Source organism: Panthera uncia (assembly GCF_023721935.1).
Source record: "Panthera uncia isolate 11264 chromosome C1 unlocalized genomic scaffold, Puncia_PCG_1.0 HiC_scaffold_3, whole genome shotgun sequence".
NCBI classification, from domain to species: domain Eukaryota; kingdom Metazoa; phylum Chordata; class Mammalia; order Carnivora; family Felidae; genus Panthera; species Panthera uncia.
Genome location: NW_026057584.1, coordinates 109353387 through 109375793, shown reverse-complemented (window position 1 = coordinate 109375793; position 22407 = coordinate 109353387). Strand labels below are relative to the sequence as shown.

The window sequence follows — 22407 nt, the reverse complement described above, 5'->3', positions numbered from 1 at the left end:
TGAACATCTGTCTCTTGATTTCAGTTCAGGTCTTGATCCCAGGGTGGTGGGATTGAGTCCTGTGGTGAGCTCTGTGCTGAGAGTGGAGCCTGCTTAGGATTCTCTCTCTCCCTCTGCCCCTGTCCCCAACTTGTGCTCTCTCTTCCTCTCTCTCTCTCTCTCTCTTAAAAAAAAAGAAAATTGAAATGAAATGAAAATTAAAAAAAAAAAAGTAGATGTCTCTGCCAAGGTATTTGGGGGAAGTGTGCTGAGGTCTGCAAGTTGAAATGTATCAAAGATAAGAAGGATTGATGGAAGGGAAGAAAGAGGGGTGGAGAAATCCTGATCAAGCCAAGTGTAGGAAGATGTTGATGGGATCTGGGTAGTGGATAAGTGGAGGGTCACTGTGAAATGCCTTCCTCTTTTCTGTATGTGAAAATATGTATAATAAAATGTCAGGGACTCCTTGGGGCACCTGGGTGGCTCAGTTGGTTGAGCGACCGACTTCAGCTCAGGTCATGATCTCACGGTTTGTGAGTTCGAGCCCTGCGTTGGACTCTGTGCTGACAGCCCTGAGCCTGGAGCCTGCTTTGGATTCTGTGTCTCCCACTCTCTCTGCCCCTCCCCCATTCATGCTCTGTCTCTCTCTGTCTCAGAAATAAATAAACATTAAAAAAATTTTTTAAATAAAATGTCAGGGAAGAAAGATAATACCTACTCTTCAAAACTTTTGTAAGAATTACACGAGATAATGAATGTGAAAGGGTTGCATACACTACCAAGGATTTACAGGTTTTAAAAGTGATTAAATAATATAACAGCATAACAAGGGGAGATTAAAGAGGCAAGGAAACAAATAGAGTGCCTTTCAGAACTAATAAATAAATTAGAAATAGCAAAGGAAAGACAGGGTGGATCATTGCATTTCTGACAAAGATTGAATATAATCAAAATGAATGCAGAATGGAAAGGCAAATTGATTAAAGTGATTTTTAAAAGTCAGTGGATGTGAAGAGAAAAAGAACCCAACTGAAGGATAATTGGCATCCCTAACACAGGGAACCTACCAAATGGAAATGAAAATATTCAAAGGTAAATGAGAAGGAAATCGTTTTGGAGGGAAAAAAAAGGGAAGAATTGTATCTACAGAGCGAAAGAACATAACACACTCCAGAAGAAAATGACACAGGCAAATCAACACTAAAGTATATCCTAGCAAGCTTTCTCAAGGATAGTGAAGAAATTCTTTAGACATCCAGGCAAAAATAATAATAATTATAATTCCTTACAAAGAAGGAAATCAGGCTGCCTTCAGATTTCTCCCAGCACTAGTAAATTCCAGAAGACCACAGAGGAATGTGTTCAACATTTGTGGGAAATAAACTGTGACCTAAAAAATTTATACTAAGCCCAGTTGAGCAGTCTCAAACATGCAAGTGCCCCAAATACTACACCCATGAAGGTCTCTTGAAAGTCATACTGGCTAAAAACAGCCAGCCAGTCAAGGCATACATGGACATGCCCGGTCTGAAGACCAGAGATGGTCCAGAAGTGGGTTACTTACAGAACCAAGGCCAAAAATTGCAAATATGACTCTGCATGTCAGGATGCTAACATCAGCCACGTGAGAATGGTATCAACTAAGCACACTTGGAGGTTCGGGCAGGTGAGGGATTTGGAAGAAAGTCTAATCTCCTTCTGTTCTCATATTTCATAATGGGTTGTCAAATACTGTCTGAAAATTGATAAATCAAGAAATGGAGTTGTAAGTGTATTATATAAATATAAATACCAAGAAACAAGACAATCAGCCTCCATGTTCCTGGAAGAAAACGTATGAAGTACAAACACACACACAGAACATTAAAACTCAATAATGTAACAAAAAAGATGATAGATCTAAGACCAAATGCAACGGATACATCAATAAGTATGAGTGGATGAACACATTTTAAAGGTTACATTTGAAAAGAAAGAGATGCATCTATAACAAGGTCACTGAAAGCCTCTGCAGACATCCCGGCTAATACAGACAAGGCAAAGCTGGGGGTGTGAAGTAATACCAGTCAAGACAATTCAAGGGAAAAAGCATTATGGAGAGAAAAAAAGGCACTCTATAATGATAAAGAGTATAATATACAATAAAGTTCTAACTGTCAGGAAAATTTATGTACCAAATAATGCAGCAGCAAATGATAAAAAGAAAAACTACAGCAAATACAAAGAGAAATAGAAACACAACAGGAGCAAACAGATTTAAGTCACTTCTCTGTCTGCCTATGACCAATCAATCACATAAACACAATGACAAAAGATTAAGGGGGGGGGGGTTGTCTATGTAACAAAATGAATCAAGATGTTTCAAACCAAGCCGAGCAAACAGAATGTCCCCTCCTTTCCAAGGCCCATGGAACATTTACACACAGTGGCACCTCCTGGGTTTCCAGACCTCAATGGCCAACCTACTAAAGAGTGAGGGCAGGGTGAGAGGGGGCAAAAGAGGGAAGTGGGGCTCCCAGATCCAGCACTTGGTGAAGCAAGCCATCCACCCCAGACTGAAGAGGCAGGAGAGGGATGCTGTGAAGGAGCCAGGGGAGAGCCTGACCTGCAATGTGGCTGGATGGCATCTCGATGCTCTGTCCTTCCCTCCGACCCCTCCTGGATGCCAGCCCACGCATGCAAGTTTGCTCAGGTGACCCAGGCACGAAGGTGGCCCCCCTGGGCCAGGAAAGGTCAGGATGGGCAGAAAGTAGATTGGGGAGGGGCAAAGAGAGACATCATAGCATGCTAATCCAATCAAGGGAAAAGGGAAAGCAAAATGCCCCAAGTTATGAGTGAAAATAGGAAATGACAGAAAAAAATGCATGAGACATAATGAAAGCATATTTTGTTCAAATCCATACAAATACAATACAAAATCTAGAAGAAACAGATGACTTCCCAGGAAAATGTGAATTAACAAATTTGAATATAGGAAAAAATGTGTAGAGTATAGAACAAAATTAGCAGATGAATTATTACAGGAAAATATTCTGTGTATCTGTTCCACAACCGAATTCCCTTGTTTTTCATGAGATTCTCCTGCTGGTTTCAGGTACACAAGTAAGTCACCTGAAAGTCATGATAGTTTTGCTCCCTTCTTCCCAATTTTTATACCTTATTCCTTTCTGTTTACCAACTCTTATTAATGATCATCTTTCCCATTTCTGCCTTTAATGGATGTGCTCTCAGAGAGTCCCTATTCCTAGGATGCTGGCTTCTTGTTTAAGTTTGTTTCTCTTGCTACATGGAGGAAGTATTTGTCTATTCCTGTTTTAGGTATGACTATACACATCTATGAAATGCCACTTTGAATTTAGTGGAGACAATCTCCAGGTAGTGGTTTATTTTTTCTTGTGACCTTTTAATATGGAAAATTAATTCCCAATATTTTGTATAATGTTAATTATTTTCTGACAGTAAAATATCCTTGGATTCTGGGAATGAGCACCCATGGGTTGTACTGCATTGTTCTTTTAGTTTGTTTATAAACTTGATTTGCTAAAACTGTATTTCAAGCTTTTGCATCAATCAATATGAATTTTTATTTTGGGGCTCTCTTTGTCAAGTTTCAGTGTGAGTTTTATGCTAGCCCCATAAAATAGTGTTGATGTCTTTCTCTAACTTCTAGAACAGCTTACACACACATTCAGATTCTATACTTTGATGATACAGAATTCAGTTTAGGCCTGGTAGTTTGATAATAAAAATTAGGAGGAAGGAAGCAAAATTATTATCTGTATATCTGGAAAATCCAGGAGATTCCATTGGAGAAAAATCTATGAGAAAAATAAGAGAATTCAGTGAAGTGTCTAGATATAGAGTTGATAGTCAAAAAGAAGTAGCTTTTGGAGGCACCTGGGTGGCTCAGTAGGTTAAGTGTCTGACTTCAGCTCAGGTCCGATCTCACCATTGGTGAGTTCAAACCCTGAACCAGGCTCTGTGCTGACAGCTCAGAGCCTGGAGCCTGCTTCAAATTCTGTGTCTACCTCTCTCTCTGCCCCTCCCCCTCTCATACTCTGTCTCTCCCACTCTCTCTCTCTCTAAAAAATAAACATTAAAAAAAAGAATTAGCTGTTGTCTATGCAGAAAGCTACTAGAAAATGCAAAGGAAGGAAAATGATAGCTTTTCCATCCAACTCCCACCCACCCCCACGTTATCTCCTGCCCCACGCCCTCAGCCTGGCATGAGCACACACAGATGGGCATTGTCACCTACACGCTCTCTACCAAGCCACTGAATCTATAAACACAATTGTTTTAAAATTTATTTTTATTTTCAAATCTATTTTTAAGTTATACAATTTAAAAAAAGATTATTAAGGATGCAACTATATAAACTCTCACCAGTTCAGCAGTATGTTCACAACATAAGGTGGAAGCAAGGAAAGTCCCCACTAAGAGTATATCTGCCAGTCGTGCTACCTCTTGTCACTTCTGCTTACGTTATTAGTGTGATCATCAATCCATGGCTTATTAGCAGAAATATTTTTAGACTGCTTGTCAATTTTACGAGGGAAGTTTAGTTAAACATTGATAAAATCATCTGTAGGCACAGAGACTCTGTAACGTTCCGGGGCAGCCCATGGAGCCTTTCACACACCTCTCCACAAAGAGGGCAGGGGAAGGTACCTGTGTGCATTCCATAGAAATATCAGTAACCACGCCCCAGCTCCTAGGCACACTCAGGTGCATGTGGCCCAGCATACGCACCAGCTCTTATCAGGCTGCATCCCCTCAAGGTATCCCACTTAGTCGTGGAAATGGTTTTCACAGGGAGAGTTAGAGGCGTCCATGATGGCTGGACAGCTGGGGAGCAAGGAGGCCACAGAAATTATCTCAGCAGCCCACAGCACCAAGCACCTGACCCTCATAAGCTATCATCACCTACCACCAAGGACGCATGTGTTCCCTTTCTCCTCCACCTCCCAAATCTCACCCGCACCTCTCTTTGCCTGCCTCTACCAGACCAAGAGGAAGGGGGAATACATAGTTCCAGACATCTCACCTGCATTGACCCAGAGCAGAATGTAGGGGTGATGGGAGCCCACAAGGGACATGCACAGTCTCCGACAGCAAGGACAGCAGCCCCATGCCTGTATCTCACCCCACACAGCAGTACCTCACAGAATTGGAAACACACTGAATCCCCTTCAAAACAGGGACAAAGGTCTGTATGGCATGGAACTGTCTCTAGAGAATGTTCTTCCCTTTTCCAGCTCAGCCACAATCTCCATGTGAGATCCTGTATCAGCAAGTAGTGGAGGGAGAGAGAAAAAAGAAATGGGTAAATATATACAAATGTGTGCCTAATAAAGAAGAGAACTCACATCCAGCATTTACAGCCCTAGTTGGCCTTCACAACTTCCTTTTCCCTCTACCCATGCCTGTTTCTTCTCCCTCCGCCAGCACCTCAGTGGATCATGGTTCTTCACCTGGCCAGGTGACCTACACCTTCATTCCTAAAGGATCTGAACCACTGGTAGCACAGCCTATACTGGATTGCTGTAGTCATCCATTAATTTTTACCATGGCACGGAGCTCACATGAGTCCCCAAGGCTCCACCATGCGTGCCCCCTTCCACACAGCAAGGTAGCCGGTCTTGCCTGCCCACCTCTCCCCAGATGCTGCAACCCCTCTGCTGTCCTCAAGCTGGTGACTGTCCTGCTACACTAAGAAAACAGAGGGCCTCTATAGATGGCCCTCTGCTCACCAGCCTGGGCCCACAGCCTGTCCTCCCACCTGGAGCCTCCAGCACGCAGGCTTTCTGGGGGTCTGTGGGCACCTCCAGCTCTGTGGGTCCCAGCCTGAACTACTTCTCCGTCTCTTGCCCCAATCTGTGCCACCCACAGACTTTGCCGTGTCTGATAATGGCAGCACATGCTCCTGACTGAGAGGGTCAAAACCCCTGTAATTGTCTTTGATGCCTCTTTCCCTCAAACTCCACGTCCTGGGAATTCTGCCAGCTCTACCTTCAAAATGCATCCAACATTGAGTCACCTCTTGCCACCTTCGCAGCTGACTCTCTTGTCCCAGCTGCCATCAGCCCCTGTCTGGATTACTGCACAGTCCTTCCAACCAGCCTTCCACAGTGTGTTCCCACAAGCCCAGCAGGGCTGCTGCCTCACTTGGAGGGGAAGCCCCAGCCTTTGTGAAGGTTCACGGGCCCCGGGGATCTGGCCTTCCAGCCATTCTGCATGCAACCTCACTGTGTCTCACATCTGCCCTCAGCCTTTATACTTGCTGTTCCCTCTGTCCAGAACATTCCTTTCATAGATATCTTCGTGGCCAACACCCTCACCTGTTCCAGCCATTCACCCAAATGTCACCTGCTCTTTGAGGCTTGCCTTGGTCACCCTGTGAAATTACAGTTGGCACTCCCAGCCCACTCACTCGGTCCTACTTTGTTACAGACACTTAATTACCTCCACCACACTGCATGAAGTATGAAACACTTGGCATTTATTGTTTGATTCCTCCCCCACCTGGAACGCAGGCTCATGGGTCATCAGGGATGTCAGGCTCTAGAACAGCACCTGCTCAGAGTAGGGGCTCCATAGCTACTTGGTGAGTGAAGATCAGTAACATGACCTCTTACGCATTTACAAAGAGTCAACACCAAGGGAGAAGCAGCATTGCCGGCTGTGGTCCCCACTCTGGAGGAGCTCACCGTCCACATGGAGAGAAGGCCTTGACAATGAAGACTCTGTGAGCCTTTGCAGAGTGACTCCACTGGGCCTCGGGAATCCTATCAGCCAGCAACTGACTTGTTACTGCTAAGGGCTCAGGTCCCCCCAACCCCAACAGGACAGAGGTCAATGAGGGGCAGGCCGGAGCTGGGAGAAGGTGTGGGTATTCCAGCCCCAGAGGGCCACCTGCCACTGCCTCCATGTCCTCAAAGCTTCCCTCAGCTCCCACCTGCTTCTTAAATTCACACTTGCAAAGTGACTCCTTACAAGAACCTATAGCAAAACAAGCCCCACTACAGGCAGGAAGGACAGAGGACACAGGCAATGAAAGACACAGAGTAGACAGAAAAGCCTAAAAGCAGCTCCCGCTGAAGTCAGAAAGTCTGGGGAGGGAGGAGCAGCCTCCAGCCTGATCAGAGAGGTGGGAGCTGAAAGGCCCTGTGGGGACCAAGGCGCCCAAACATGGCTGGAGCCACTCAAACTCTCTGCTAGTCGTCCAGCCACACATGTCATGTCCACAAGCAGGGAGAAATCACAGGGCCAACACCTACCCTGTGGTGGATGCCGTAACTGTAGGGGGCTAAATGAGGATGGAAAACGAGCTTCAATTTTCTGTGTAAATAAATTGAAATTTATTTTGACAGGCAATGACTCCCAGTGCTGAGAAGGTGTCTGAGGAGATACCCAGGTCCAACAGGCAGACAGCGCCAGTGGGTTGTCTGTCCTGGGCATGGGAGGGAGGGCCATGGTGGACCCAGGCTGCCAGCCCACTTCCTCCCTATGCATCCCTTCCTGCCCCGGGGAAGCACTCAGGGCCCCCATGGCCGGCAAGCTTGAGAGGGTATGCCAAGGCATTGGGGCCACGTGGGTGCTGGGATGACACCAGGCCTGGGGTCTGTGACCTGCAGGTGAGGAGGGGCATGGGAACATGACATTTTAGAGGATAAAATCCCTCCTCTAGGTGACCAAGCAGAAGCACATCAAAATCTAAAAGTTATTCCTACACAAAATTCTTTGACATTAGGTTGGCAATGGATCTTTTAAAATGAAATCCATTAAAAATAACTGGCTTAATAGGCAAATACGACCCACCTAACCTGCCTAGAGATGAGCTGTATGCCTCCTGCTCCACACACCACGTGCTCCCGTAACAGAGGCTGGAAGACCCCAACGGCTTCCCTTCATGGAGAAGGGGGCCACCCTTGTTCTTTCTGCCCCAGTTTAATCTGGGGAGTCATTTCATAACTGAGGGAGGACTCATAGCCTCTCTTTGAGGTCAAATATTAACTCACAGGGCAGGAAAACAAGTTAGCGTAAGCTTGCAGGGAAGCAACCTGACGATTTGTAATAACCTACAGATACTGCTTCGACAGAGTCTGCACAATCAGAGACGAAGACAAAGGTGTACACACAAAGATGTCTGTCAGACATTCTCATCATAGTAACAAATTAAAGGTAACCCAAACATGGGAAGTGGTTAAGTAATAAATTATCATATCGATGGGATATTGGGTACGTATGAAAAATGTTTAAAAAAAGCTGTTTTAATGATGTGAGAAAATGTTTCTGATTTAATATTGAACTAAAATCGAATGCAAGATTTTATTTACAGTGTGGGCTCAATTAAGAAAAAGAAAACAGGGGCACCCAGAGTCTGGGTGGCTCAGTCCGTTGAGCATCCAACTTCGGCTCAGGTCTTAATCTCCCTCCCAGTTTGTGAGTTTGAGTCCCACATGGGTCTCTCTGCTGTCAGCCCAGATCCTGCTTTGGATCCTCTGTCCCCCTCTCTCTCTGTCCCTCCCCTGCTTAGGAACGCTCAGGAGTGTGCTCAGGCACTCTTTCTCTCTCTCTCTCAATAAATAAATAAACAAATAAATAAATAAATATAAAAATATATAAAAAAGAAAAGGAAAACAAATTTAAGAAACACCAGAAAGAAAAATGTAATAATGCTAACAGCAAGTAGGAGAATTAGGGGTGAATTTTCTGCATTATTCCACTTTGAATTTTCCAGATTCACTACAATGAATGACCACAGAATCAGATAACATTTAATTTAAAACTTGTTTTGAATAATTAAAAAGCAGGAATGGTATTTCCCTTCAGAGGTGGGATCCCAGATTCGAAATAGAAACCAAAGCAGCCCCACCTTCTTACCTAGATGACAGCTCAGTTTCCTGTGGAACCACGGAAGCAGGTGTACAGGAGAGGCGACTCAGGCCGGGGGGATGTGATGGGAGCCAGCCCCAGCCCTGGCCCACAGGGCAGCCTGGGGTCATGGAGCCCAGGCTGGAGGAGGGAAGGGGCCATCCAAGGACACCCAGCAAGGAGCAGCAGAGAGCCTGCAGGGGGCTCCGTGACACCCTAGTTTATAGAAGCCCATGTAGAGTAGGGTTAAGAGCCAGCATGGAATCAGCACGCCAGGTTTGAATGCTGAGTTCACCACCCTCAGCCCTAGCATCTTGAAACAGTTACTCAAGCCTCCCTGTGCCTCAACATAGTCATCTGTAAAAGGGGACAATAATAGTTCCTAACTCAGGAGGCACACAAGTGCTCGATCAATAGCAGCTCTACTTTCAGTCAGCAGGGTCACTAGCTGAGGGAGTGAGGTAACACTATTGAACCTCATTGATGTCTCATTTTTTCCAAGATCCATCTACTGGGGTGTTTGCCTGTCCTGGCAATGGATGCCAAATGTCATTCTTCAGGCCTCAGGGTCCCCTGGAAACCTAAAAGCTATGAATGCCCATCCCCTCCCCCAGCAGCCCCAGTTCAGTAGGTATGGATGGGCAGGGCCTAGGAATCTGCATGGTAACAACACTCCCATTCTGCCTCACACCCTGGCCCGGGGGCTCCTTGCTGTCAGGGTGTCCACTCTCCCTGGATGGGAAGCTCAGTTTAGGGAACATTAAGCAGCATGTGCCATGAAAAGTTGTCCTCCTTGTTGGAGGTATTCCTCTCTCCTCCCTCCAAGCAGTCCCTGAGGTTGTGGAGACAGAACCAATTCACCACTGTTGGCAGGTCCTAGGATTCATTGGGTTTTATCATTAAGTCAAAGGAAAAAAAAAAAACACAACACTTAGCTTCATCCAGAAGAACCCAAGCTTTTCAGTGCATGCACTGTTTTGAATGAGTCCATCCAAACCATCGCCATTAGATCTATAAATGGATCTCCAGGCTGGCGTCATGCATACTGGCTCCAGAAACTCCCACCCTCATCCCGTATTACCACCTCCCCATGACAGTTCAAAATTGCTCACAGAGCAAGCCCTGCCTGTGATCCTACACCTCATTTTATTAGGCTGCCTCGGTTATCATCCTAACACAGCTCAATTAAGCCCTGCATTTGCCACTCTGTGGAGATTAGAAGGTTAGGATTCCTGTCTGGAAGCCTGAAGAATCATGTGTCCTAGGAGATTCAAGTCATTTAAATCCTTTGTAGCCAGAAAATCATGCAATGAACTACTCGCTTATGTAGGGTCTTACTCAAAAATGTATAGGACACAGCAGCTGCCCTCCAGCAGCCAGGCTGGTGGAGAGATAGACTGTCTTCGTCTGTTTGGGCTGCTAGAACAAAACACCACAGACCAGTGCCTTATGAAGAACAGAAACATACTGCTCACAGTTCTGGAGACTGGAGGTCAAGGCATTGGGAGGTCAGGTGAGGGCTTCTTTCAGGCCAAAGGATGCTAATATCCTCACACAGTGAAAAGGGGCTAGAGAGCTTTATGGGGTCTTTTATCAGAGCACCAATCCCACTCTTGAGTGTTCCACCCTCATGACCTAAGCCCTCCCCAGAGGCTGTGTCTATGACCTGAGCCCTCCCTAGAGGCCCTCTCTATGACCTAAGCCCTCCCCAGAGGCCCCCTCTATGACCTAAGCCCTCCCCAGAGGCCCTCTCTCTGTGACCTAAGCGCTCCCCAGAGGCCCCCTCTCTATGACCTAAGCCCTCCCCAGAGGCTCTGTCTACTACATACCATCACTTTTGGGGGTTCGGATTTCAACATGAATGGGGAGGGTCACAAATATTCAGGCCATAGTATAGATCCATAAACAAATACTCATATAATCTGACAGCAAGAGCCTCCAAAGCAAGAGCAGCAGCTTCAAGTGGGCAGAGGTGAGAGGCCCATGGAGGTAGACTCCCTGAGGTGGGTGAGCACACCAGGCAGAAGTTACTAGAAGTTACTAGGGAGCTAAAGGACCTGGACATAAGGGAAAGACATTCCAGGAACAGGGACCACCTTGTGCAAAGGTGCAGAGGCAAGAAGGAAAGAAGGAAAGGTGGTTTGAGAGGGAATGATGTGCCTTGGCTCCTCTTTTAGGAATGAAGGCTTCATTCTCCAGTTGCTGAAAGTGCAGCCCCTGGGGACTGCCTAGGGCCACACCCCTTCCCCAGATGGCCACATCCATGACTGCTGGACACACTCTCACACAGACCTGCTCCCACCCCTTGTCCCAACTCCACTGCGCTCTCATGGCCATCCTCAGCTCTCTGTGGGGCCAGCTGAGTCACTGCAGCTCAGCTGGGCCCTCTGCCCAGACCTGTGTCCTGCCCCTCCTTCCTCAGGTGCAGACCCAACACTTCCTAAACTAATCTGCACCTCAAGTTAGCTTGGGGGAAACTTCTTGCTTCCTGGAGCCCAACCTGCAGCAAACTGCAAGTCACTTGACAGTGCCTAGCAAACATTTTTAAACAGTGGAAAGCAAAAGAGCTCAGTCTTCAGACTTTGGGAATTACTACCTGGATAAATTAGCAGGGACTGACCCTGGGCTGAGAAATAAAGGTTCAGACACCATTTGGTACTTCATTTTGTGGTGCCTCAACCCAACCCTTTTTTTTCCATCCTCTAATGCAGACACTCAGTTGTTTGATTTCAAGCCACCAAGAATGTTCAAAGGCAGTGCCTGTGTTGAAGAAGCCTAGGAACTCTGAAATCCAGCCCAGTGAGCTGCGGCCCAGAGAGGTGAGGTCCTGTCCCAGCCCACCCACATGGGAGAGCCACAATTACAGCCCGTGTCTGAATCCCAGCTACAGAATCCTTTCTACTCTGCAGTCTTGACACATGGTGCATTTAGAAAATTCTAAAGTTGTTGTGGCGGACTGAACCCCACCCCCCGCCACCAAGATAACCATGCCCTGATCCCTGGAACTGTGAATATCACTTTTTTTTAGCCAAAGGGACTGCAGGCGTGGTTAAATTAAGGCCCCTGAGATGGGAACATTTTCCTGGATTATCCAGGTAAGCCCTAAATGGAATCACAAGGGTCCCTATGAGAAGGAGGCAAGAGAGTCAAATGCAGGAGAGGCTCTGTGACCATGAAAGCAGAGACTGGAGTCATGTAGGCAGGAGCCAAGGAATGTGTGTTGCTTCTAGAAGAAGCTGGAAAAGGCAAGATTATCCCTTCTTGTCACCAGGAATGAAAAGTTGTATGTCTGTGGCCTGGGTCTGAACTCCCTAGTGTCACCATGGGCTCACAATGAGGGAAACCATGAAAGGGGTTTCTAACAGAAGTAGGTGTTTGTGCCCCAAACTCACAACTTCCAGAAAACAATGAGCCAGAGCAAGGAGCAGATATGGTTTAGGGGAAGTGTCACTGAGAAGACCATGGACATGTGACAATGCAAATGGGTGTATCAGCAGTGAGGCCCACATGTGGGATTCCCTGGGCTTTCTCTGTGGACAGTGGACAGACCCAGCTGCTATGCACTTCACATAGCCCAGGCTGACAGCCATCCAGGGGGGCTCCTGAGATCAGGGAGCAAGCTGTGCCAGACCCCAGGTGAGAAGGAATGTGGTTGGGTCAGCTGCTGCAGGCAAGGACCCCTCAGCAAGCCAGGCAGGAGAGATCAGTGAGGCAGAAGGGAGCCCCCACACACTTCCTGAGCAGCTGCCCCAGGAGACATCTGTCTGCCTTGATTTAAACCTCAAAAATCAAAATATCGATAAACAAATACAGAGTGAGACAGAGCTGGCTGGGTAGAAGCCCAGGGAAGAGGTGCTGACAGGTTTTGGGTTATCTTGTTTTTTGTTTCTTACCAGTAGGTTCTTTGGTACCAATACCACACACGTATCTTTTAGCAAGTGTATGCAGCAAGCCCAGCACATGGTCTAGGAGCTGGGGGCACTCAAGGGAGCAAAACCTGCAAACCCCCTGCCCTGGTGGGGTGCTGGCAGCTAGGGGCTGGGTTCAAACCCAGGTCAGCTCTATCCCAAGGTCTGTGCTCACTTCACTGCCCTCCAGGCTGGGCCAGAGAGCAGCGTAGGGCCCAAGGAGCAGATTTTGTAAGAAGATTGCAGTCCAAATACAAAAGGCCCTTCTTCCAAAAAGGGGGAAGGGAGGAGGAATCTGGGTTCTGACCCAGACCCTGATGTCCAGGGGCACAGGGAGCTCCCACCACCCTGCGAGAAAGTGCTTCATCATCTCAGGCTTGAGCTGGGAAAGGTGACCAGAGACTGAGGAGAGTGGCCAGCAAGTTTCAGCCCCCACCCTGGTGGTCTGTCCTACTCAGTCAGGCACAGGAAGGTATCTCACCTGGGCAGTGAGAACACTTCTGCCCGCTCCAGGGCAACTGCTGGCTGTGCTCCTCCCCGAGGATCTGGCCCTGCCAAGCTCAGCCCCATTTCTTACCAGTGGCCAGGGAAAATGGGACCAGGCCTGCTGTGCAAGCTGATGACGGGCCACACCTTTCATGCCAAAGCCCCTTAGAAGGAAACAAGTTCTGGGACTTTAAGCATCGGAGGCCAGAGGAGAAGCAAAGCTCCCAAAGGAGACATGGGACCTCAGGATGACCCCATGCCCCAACCAACAGCAAGCACAGCTGGGCTTGCATTCCACACCTGAGGAAACTGAGGCACAAGGAAGGAGCTGGGCCTAAGAGCTGTGCCCTGAGCCCTGGAATGAGAAAACGGAAATCAGGAGGCTAAAACTGATCCTATCAGGTGGGCCCCAGGAAACTGTCTCCCCAGCAAGTTATGTGCAGACACTGGGCCCCCTGCCCAATCCAGTTATGGACTAATGGTCCCCAGGACACTGCAATTTAGGGAAGGAAGGAGGGGTTTCCTTCCTGAATCCTAGGAAAAAAGAAACAACAATAATGGCCCAAATGTTGAAGGCCAAATAGATTCCTCCTAGAAGGAATGGTTTTAAGAATCATAGAAAGAAACAAAGACAGACAGGTTGATACACTCCTGGACAGACCTAGGAGCAGCCAGAACCCTGCTGGAGAAACATGCCAGGAAAGATGCCACTTTCCTGACTTCTGAGAATGCCCCCAGCACCCCAGAAGGGATCCTTCCATGTACTGGGCTAATTTTAAGGCTCAACGGTTGAATGTTGTGAGGCCCAGTGGTCACACTGCATATACCCAGGCCAGCATCAGGCTCAGGACTGAGAAGGAGCCTGCCACCCACCCAGTAAGCCTGGCCCCCAAGCCTGAAGGCCACCTGATTACATGCATGCTTCAGCAGGGTCCCTGGGTCTGTGTTTTAAACAATGCTGCAGGGGGTTCTGACATCCATCACACCCATCTGTGAGCTTGAATAAACCCCAGGACAGAGTCCCATCCTGGCATGAGCATGTTCTATGGACGGCCCACTTGGCACCGCTGCTTTCTTGCCCATGAGAACATGGTCACTGTGAAGTTCACCCTGGAAGGCCAAGAGTCCTCCCCTCAGAGCAGGGGCACGAGGACAAAGCCCTGGGATGCCTGGCCATGCTGCACTGCAGAACCTGGGATAGAGGAAGAGTAACTGACAAATGCCATTCTCCCACCTCTTATCCTGGGAAGTCAGCTCCATGGGGACTAATGATCCAGAAGATGTAGTAATGGATGAAACTCCACTTGAGGTCCTAGGCCTGAGTCTGATGCCACCTTGTACCCCTGCATCCACAGACCTAAACAGTGGGCACTGGGTTCATTCAGAAGTTCCCTGGAGTCCCAAGAGTGTGTCATCAGTGGACCTAGAGCAGGGAAGGGCTGAGGCACCAGATGAGACACCTCTAAAAGGGGAGCATGGGATGGTTTCATCAGGAAATCTAGTGTCCCAAACCACCTGCTTCCTGATCCAGTTGGGCTCTCCTGTTAACTGACATGAGATGTTCTTTTTTCAATAAAAAATTTTTTTAATTAATTAATTTATTTATTTTAAGAGAGAGAGAGAGAGGGAATGCAAGCAGGGGAGGGGCAGACAGAGAGGGAGACAGAATCCCAAGCAGGCTCTGTGCTGTCTACGTGGAGCCCAACTCACGGCTCGATCTCCTGAACTCTGAGATCGTGACCTGAGCAGAAATCAGGGGTCGAACACTTAACAGGCTGAGCCACCCAGGCACCCTTGAGACGTGATGTTCTTAATCTCCCTCCAGTTTGGTTAGCTTTTGAAAACCTGACCTTGGGCTGTGGCCTAGTGACAGCACAAGGTCACGCTGGCCCAGCCTGGGGATCCAGCCTGTGAGGCACCTTCCCCCAACAGTGACTCCTCTGTCCTGGTCCCCCAGCCGCTCTCCACCTCATGTGGATGGGACACCACTCTTCCCCTATGGACCAGCCCTTTCCAGGCACAGCCTCTGTATCTGCCAGCACTCACATGAGGCAGTGGGAACAAGCACCTGTGCCCGCCCCTTCAGCTCACCCTCTGGGGCAGCCTGCCTCCAGCACACGTGTCTGACCCTACACTGGATGCCCCAGCTGTTTGGTGCTGGTGTAACCTGAGCGGAGCCAAGGAGATTGAGAACGGGACACAAGGGAACGCTCAGACATAGGGAGGACCCTACATCCCTCACCATCACAGAGCTTCCGGAAGGTGCATGACCCAGGCTTGGGCATAGCAGGACCCACCACACAGAGCTGTCTGCCAAAGTGGCTGGGGAGACCCCAGCGTGCTGGCATGTGGTGCAGCCCACATTCTTCATCCAAAGGGGGGCCCAGGCCTGCCTCGAGGGTGCTTCAGGTCAGCTCCATGGTGATGGGCTCACTGGAGAGGTGTGGCAGCCCAGACCACACAGAGAACACTACCTCCCAGCCCTTGGGGAGCTGAGATGGACAACAGGAGAGCTCCAGCATGCACCCCTGATCCAGCCTGTGAGGGGATCACCTGATGCAGCAGGTGGGATGTCCCACGCCCTGCCCCTCCTATACTGGCCAGCGACCCTGGAGCTCCCCACATGCAAGGCTCTGCAGGAGGAGGCCTCTGTGAGCACAGAGCCACCTCCCTGTGAAGAAGAGAGGCCACTTCACTGCCTTCCACCCATTTTGAGGAAAACAAATCCATCCAGGGAAGAAACAAGATAGCAAACAGGCCTTCTCAGCACTCGGAGAATAGGGCACAGGAGGCTCAGGGCCATGTTCTGAGCAGCTCTGGGCCTTTTGGGACAAACTCTCGTTCCCCCTTCCTTTGAGTGTCAAATGGAGCCACCACATCTGTTTCCATTCAGAGGGTCAAAGCTGGCACGGACCCAGGAGGGTGCCAATAAGCTGGACTCTGGATCATTCATGTGGAACTGTGGGCAGGTCTTTCTTGGGCTCAGGCTGCTCCTTTGGAAGTTAGAGGAATCACAGCTCCCGGCTTCCTGCTGGGGATGACACTCAGTGGTGACCAAAACCTGGTCAGGCGTCTCTGGGCCCCTTCCACTGGGCTTCAGCCTTAGCCTGTAAAACTGCAACTTTCAACACCAGCAATGTCCCTCCACCGCCCACACACCCACTGAGGGACTTGAACAAACTAACGTGGCTGCTAGCAGCCTGAGGCTGCATCTCTGGGACACAGCAACCCCCTGCAAACACCTGCTGAAGAAAGCTAAGGCTGCCAAGAGAATTTGCCATGTGCTTCAGCTGACATCTGAATGCAGGCACCTGACCCCCAAATAAGGCAGTTCCTTCAGAAAACTTAAAATTGTAAATTCTTCCTCTGCGGGCCCTTCTGTTGAAAGATATTGTATTTCCTACCACGCGGGAGTATGTTTCTCAAGGACTCCTGGGCCAGCCCTTTGAAATGTGGTCATCAAGAAGGACAGGGCCCTCCTCGCAGAGTCCAGGGAGGCAGACCTTCAAATCTAGTTTAGGCGAATGCCAGTTACCAGGCACAGCATCCACACTGACCAGCCCTCTCACCCACTTTCTGGAATCTTTCACTTGCCTGACTCTGCTCAAGCCTCCAGTCCCTGGTTCCCCCCTTAGAATCCCAGACACCTCTGTTCCAGTCAGAAGGGAGCTCAGCTCCTCCCCCGCTGCAGGGGTGCAGACTGACACCTGTCCTCACCAGCATCTGGCCCTGTGTGCCTCGGGAACTACCTCAGCCTTGGTAGACCGGTAGAGAGCGGCTGTGTGATGACCAGAAGGAATGCACGTGCACACCCTAGAGGAGACTCAGACACGATGAGAATCAGGGCCATACTGCACCTATATAAGGCCCCAGCTGTGTGCTGGGCACATCTGTGGTCACGAATGTGAAAGTCTCCATGTCTCCAATCTACTAAGAGGATGATCTGGAAATATAATCCAGGCCCATCTGACTCCATAAACCCCCAGGTTTCCTCCCAGAACCAAGTGGCAATGTGTAAAGAAGCCACAAGTGTTAGGGGTGCCATGTCAGGGACTGAAACACTTTGCACAGACAGAATACCGTGCTCCACTCTGGTGGAGGAGTGTAATGGTGGAGTCACCAGGTTTTCAAAGAGTAATACCAGGGCAGCCACAGACCCTGTAAGTGAGAGTGAGGAGGGAGGGAGGGGAAGGGAGGGAGAAAAAGGGAGGGAGAGGGGAGGACATTGGGGAGAGAGACAAGGGTTGGGGGAGGCAAGTCTGAAATTTTCAAGTGGTTTCCTGCCCTCTTCCTTCCTCAGCCCCTCCACAACCTTTCCCAAAAGGAAACCATGGGGTGGGGACAGCCCTGGAAACTGATTCCCACTCGATTTTCAAGAGGAGCCACCTTTCTGAGCAGAGAGCCTCCATGCCAAGCTTTTGTCTGCAAGGAGTTTTTCTGTGAATTTATTAGAAGCTGAAGAAATGCTGACAGAGCAGTTTTGCCCAAGCCAGCAGGCTTCCAAGTGCACCTCATTAGACCAGCTTCCTGCAGGCAACAGGGAACAACAGGCAGGGGAGGCTGAGGTGGGTGACAGGGGACAGGCAGAGTATCGGGGCCCACCCCTGGTTGGCATGGAGGGAATGCTCACAGAGCACAGCTCCCCAGAGGAGCAGGAAGAACCACAGGGCTCTGCACAGCCACCTGCCCACTCAGGTCACGCCAGACTCTCAGGACATGGGAGGCTGGAGGGCAGGCGGACAGAGGAACCACAGGACACCAGGTTCCCAGGAACTGGTTCTCTCCCACCTCCCCCGCCCCCATGCTCCTTGTTCATTTCAGGACGAGGGATTGCACTTGGAAGAAAGGACCCTTTCCCCTTGAGACCCCAGCTTTTCTAAATTCTTCTCGATTCACAAAGTAATCCCATTTTTTCAATCATCCAAGTCCACATATTTTAATGTTTTCTTAAAAATAAATAGCAATCCCTGTGGTCATGAGGACTCAGTATGTGGCAGGCAGGCCTGAGCAAAGCCTGTGGCTCCCTGGTCACAGTTACTTGTTCCTGCCAGCCTCATCAGAACAACCGAACAGGCGTCTGAGGTGTTACAGAGGAGGGACCCCAAGATGAGAGACGTGAGGGACTCCTGGAGTCACACAGCGAATGCGGCAGAAGCCATGGACTTGGGGCTTACGTTCAGTCACTGCTCCACAGCAAGTTCCTACCTTAGAGTATTTCCACATTCTCTGTCTTGTTGATTCTTATAAAACCTGATGAAGTAAGCAAGCAAGAGTTACCCCATTTAACAGATACGGAAATGGAGACCCACAAAGGGCCTTGCAGGAAGCTATGGAGTCAGTGAGATAAAGCCAGCTAGAGCCTAAGTGTTCCGGGCCTTAGCCTACATGTCATTCTACCTCGCCAAGTAAACTTTGCTCTGGAAGCGATTGTTGAAAAATATTATTGGTAATGTGATGCTGTGACTGGATGGATCCTGGGGTAGGAGAGACATCATTTGGGTAGAGGAAGGGGTGTGAGGAGAGGTCAGGAGGGTGAGAGGTCTGGACTTGGAGAAGGGCAGGGAGCTGCCGTGAGTGGGTGGGAGGCTCCACAGAGAAGAAGGAGAGCTGGGCGCTGCCAGCCAGGTTGCCTGGATGGTGACCACCTTCCCAGCCACATCACTGACCGCAAGGCCCACCCATACCTCCAGCAAGAAGAAAAGAGTGAGGAGAGTCTCAATGCTGGACATTGCCGCATCTTCACATGGGAGCCCTAATCCTCACACACCCCAGATGAGGCGTGCTCACCCCTGTGTCTCTCCGAAGAAAGAACCCAGAGACCTCCTTATGATTTCACCAAGCGCCAGCAGCTTTAGGACAGGCCCAATTTCCTCCAGCTATCAGTGACCCGTTCTTTTAATACCTCCTCACAGTTCAGTGACTAGTTCATCCTGTGTGTGTGCACGTGAGTGTATGCATGCACACATATGTGTGTGCCCCTGCTCCCACGCTGTGGCTGTGGGGTGCGAAGGATGGAGGCAGGAGACCTGCTCAGCACAGCCACCCTGACACGAGCCCAGCAGCCACCCTGCTCAGTGTCTCACCGCCTTCTGCTAGGAAAATGATCACTAAGGCTGGATTTTGCCCACAGATTTGGATCCCAATGAATATTTCCAGCAAAAGTCATGTAAATTGATTTGTAGAAAAGGCAAAGAGGGAGAAAAATGGGAGGCTGCAGACCCTGAATTCAATACCAAATAATCTAATATGCCCAATTGCATTTTCTTTCCCTACCTTTGATGTCTGCAAGCAAATCATTGGCACTTTAAGTTTGCACATATATCTCAATGCAAAACAGTCAAGCGGCAATAAATAAATGCATTATCCAGATAAATGGCTGCTGGTCAGGGTGCAACTGCAAAGAACAGTCTGTGCTCCTGCAGTGATTTACAAGCAGGAAATTCACTTATTCTCCCCTGACCCTTGGCTGTTGTCAGCTCTCATAATTCTAGAAATGGGAGGGGAGGGGTGGGTCAGGGGAAGCAAGGAGGGTAGGAGGAGGAAGTATTGGAGGGCACCAGGCCTGGGGAATAAGAGAAGACCATTTACCAGGCAATGATGATGTCTTGGCCTTCACAGCCCCTAGGCTGCCCAGAGCCCCAACCTGATCTCTGCTCCTACACTTTAAAATATCCATCCAATCCAAACATCAAACATGCTAGTCCCAGCCTGAAATTACACCAGCAAAGCATCTCACCCTATGGCCTTCTTTGACCTTTCTCCTTTGATTCCCTAGGGCCACCTCATTCTTCATGAAGAATGTTAGGACAACCTGCCAACTACTCACCTTTTCATCTCTCCCCTGTAATCCATCCTGCCTAGAACTGCCAAAGACATGGTCCTAAAATGTAAATCTTGACATGGCACTTTCTGTTTAGTTCCTCAGTGTTTTTCCTTTTCCACCCTTCACTTGACTCCAGAAACCTTAAATAGAAACATTCCTTTTCTCCCAATGTAAGGCCTTCTCTGACTCTTTCCTTTGTTTTCCTATTCACACACATGCCCACCTGAAAATGGGTCATGAGCTCTTTGAAAGTAGGAGCTGCATCTAATTCATCTGTTAGCTCTCCAGCACCTGATACAGTGCCTGAGACGGGCACTTGGTGGATGCTATATCCAGAAGGATGGATGGATGGATAGATGGATGGATGGATAATGGGATGATGAATGGGTGGGTAGCTGTTGGATGGGTAAATGGATATGTGGGTGAATGGATGGTTGGGTACATAGATGGATGGATGGGTACTTGGATGGATAGGTGATGGGTGGGTGGACTGGTTGATGCCAGTAGACAGGTAGATGACAATAGGGATACTTGAGCGGGCTGGTGGGAAAGGGAGTAGGTGGTAAGTGTGAAAAAAGAAAGACCCATTGGGGCTCTGAGGATTAACTCCTCTGAGACCCTGAGGAGGCTGTCTGTAGTCTAACTAGTAGGGCTGACTACAAAATACCGTGAATCTTCTGGCAAAGCTTAAATCCCCTTGTGTCCAAGCCCCATGACCCACCATGACTTAGCTTCCATGGAGGTGCAGCAAACCGTCGATCATGCCTTTGAGCCCCACCTTCCTGGTTTACTCACCATTTCAGCACTTCTTGGAACTGCTCGTCCAAAACAGCAGCCCTCTCCCAGCTTTCCTTCCATCTGCACAATGTAAGTAACCTTCCACGATTTAGGTCATTGATCAGAATGAACTGTTACAACCACAAACAGAGCCTACAGCCGCAGTATAGAAAATGCATCTGAAGGAAACAAGGCTCATCACTCAAGCTATGGGCACAGAGCTCCGCCCTCTTTGCGTCTAATTGCAGTGACCCTCATTCAGGCCCTATTTTGTCCACAGCAACATAATTAGAAATGTTGTCAAATATTTTACAGAACTCACCATGCACTTTATTTAAAAGCACCGAGTCTTATGGCTTAGTGTATCTGTTCAATGAAACTGAATGCCATTAAGCCATGATTTGTTTTTAATGAACTCATGCAGGCTCCCAGCAATGACTACTTCTTTTAAAAAATATTTCCTCTCTGAGTGTTTCTTTTGCCAGAGAACAAATGCTGACCATGGGGATAAACAAAGAGAGTTGAGGAAAGTGTTTAAAATCGTGTAGATAACCAAACAATTTATTACAGTTCCAACATGAGCACCCACACCCAGCTGCTGTTGTGCGGCGTCTGCCTCTTAGTTGTTCCCAAGATGCTTCAAAGACTGACTGTGGGGTTAGGACTCAATGTACTTCTCACCTCCTTGCTCTGTAACCTCTGTAACATTAGACACACACTGGCCCACCCGGCTGGGCCTGAGCTTCCTGATTGTAGAATGGGAGTCATAGTTACCATCTGACAAGGTTATTGTGAAAAGTAAGCAAGAAACCATGACCATAGCATGTGCTGACCACGAGACACCAACTGACAAACATGGGCAATTGGTCTGCAAGGGCTGGGTGCTACAATCCGGCTCCCAGGAGTCTCATAACTATTCCTACTTGGAGCAGCCTCACACCCCAGTGCCCACCCCCTGGCCAGAAGGATGCCTCTACACATGTCAACCACAGATATATTCCAAAAGCACCCACACAGCCATGTACTCTTTCGTGTACCTGGTAGGCCCAGGCTGCAGCCAGGATTTGCTTGGCTCCTAGAGAAAGAACAGTGCATTGAAATCAGCCACTCCAGAGATACTCAGCCCCTTGTTCTCCCAGGGGGTAGGTGGCCCATGGAGGATAAAGAGACAGAAAGACTTCAAACTCAAGGTGATTAATTGAGTGTACATACCTAATTTCACTCCCCCCAAAATCCACTGCTCACCTCCAAAACAAAAGCAACCCCCCCCAAAAGAAAACACTGTGAAGAAATTTTTTAAAAGGCATAAATCCACAAGGACACTGAGAACAGGAGAGATGCAACACCAACATAATTTTAAAAGGTGTAAAATAAAGTGGAAAAAAGCAAATCCTGAGCCAGCAGCAGGGAATGCAAAGAATCACCCCAATTCACATGACAGAATTCTCAAAATGCTCAGGAACTGGCAGCACCAGCAACTCGGAATAATAGATAACTACAATGGGGCTAAAATAAGGAGAACTGGCCAGAGGCTGTTTGAGAAATAGCTAGATTCCT

General features: G+C 48.6%; 1 long non-coding RNA gene across 4 annotated transcripts; it reads left to right on the top strand.

Annotated features, from left to right (window-relative positions):
- The first annotated feature begins 10669 nt into the window (after positions 1 to 10669).
- LOC125911723 (uncharacterized) lies at positions 10670 to 20232 on the top strand. 4 transcript variants are annotated; one of them, XR_007454427.1, is made up of 4 exons: positions 10670 to 10828; positions 11568 to 11675; positions 17551 to 17815; positions 18302 to 19599. It is a non-coding gene; the product is annotated as an uncharacterized LOC125911723 (long non-coding RNA). The 4 variants fall into 4 exon arrangements; XR_007454426.1 differs by lacking the exons at positions 17551 to 17815; positions 18302 to 19599 and adding an exon at positions 20026 to 20232; XR_007454428.1 differs by lacking the exon at positions 17551 to 17815.
- The last annotated feature ends 2175 nt before the right edge of the window (positions 20233 to 22407 follow it).